Below are 964 nucleotides of genomic sequence, written 5' to 3' on the forward strand. Positions count from 1 at the left end.
CCCAGGAGGGCGATGACGGCTAGAGCACCCATGACTCCAGGGGGAGGGAACAGGGTAAACAGGGTAATTGTAACAGACAGATATTTATTGCGCAGCTTCCCGAGGAGAAGACCGATTAGGGCTCCACTCACCAGGAAAATCATCATCAGGGCCGCCCATTTGCTGCTGCTCATCGTCATGATTGGTCCCTTGAGCGGGGGTACATCTTCTGATGAGCCGTTCAGGGAGCCAAACTGGAGTATCATGTTCCTGCGGGAAGACACAGACCGCCCCTCTGCTCCATGCGATTACGGGGCTGGGGCCCATCCAGGCTCCCGACAAGGTATCTTTCCATTTTACCCAGCGATTCTCACTTGACTTAATGGACTGATGAGCTACAGCGGGGGTGGTGCCCGAAAGAAGATTTAAAAAATTGTGGGTGAAAAGGGCAAGGGATAATCTACCTTTAGGTGTGAGGGCACCACCCATTCCCTCTTTTTGTTTTTGTAAAAGATCTTTAATAGTCTGATGGGCTCTCTCAATGATCCCTTGTCCCTGGGGGTTGTAGGGGATCCCATGTATAAGTTTTATCCCCATAGAAGTACAAAAAGAAGCAAAAGACTGACTGGTATATGCTGGGCCATTATCAGTTTTTATGATTTTTGGTTGACCCCAAGCGGCCCAGGCGGAGAGACAATGTTGTATCACATGTCGCGCCTTTTCTCCTGTCTCAGCAGAGGTGAAAATAACCTGAGAGGCAGTATCTATAGAAACATGTACATATTTGAGTGAACCAAATTCAGGGACATGAGTAACATCCATTTGCCATACGTGATTGGGCAGCAGTCCTCTAGGGTTGACCCGTGTTTGGTTTTAGGCAAAAGACTACACACTTTGGACAGTCGCGAACTATGTCGCGGGCGAGGCATCGGGGAATCTGAAAGCGTTGTTGTAGGGTAGAGGCATTAACATGAAATTTGTTATG

The sequence above is a fragment of the Octodon degus genome, unplaced genomic scaffold (genome assembly GCF_000260255.1).
Source record: "Octodon degus isolate 3935 unplaced genomic scaffold, OctDeg1.0 scaffold00035, whole genome shotgun sequence".
Taxonomy (NCBI): Eukaryota; Metazoa; Chordata; class Mammalia; order Rodentia; family Octodontidae; genus Octodon; species Octodon degus.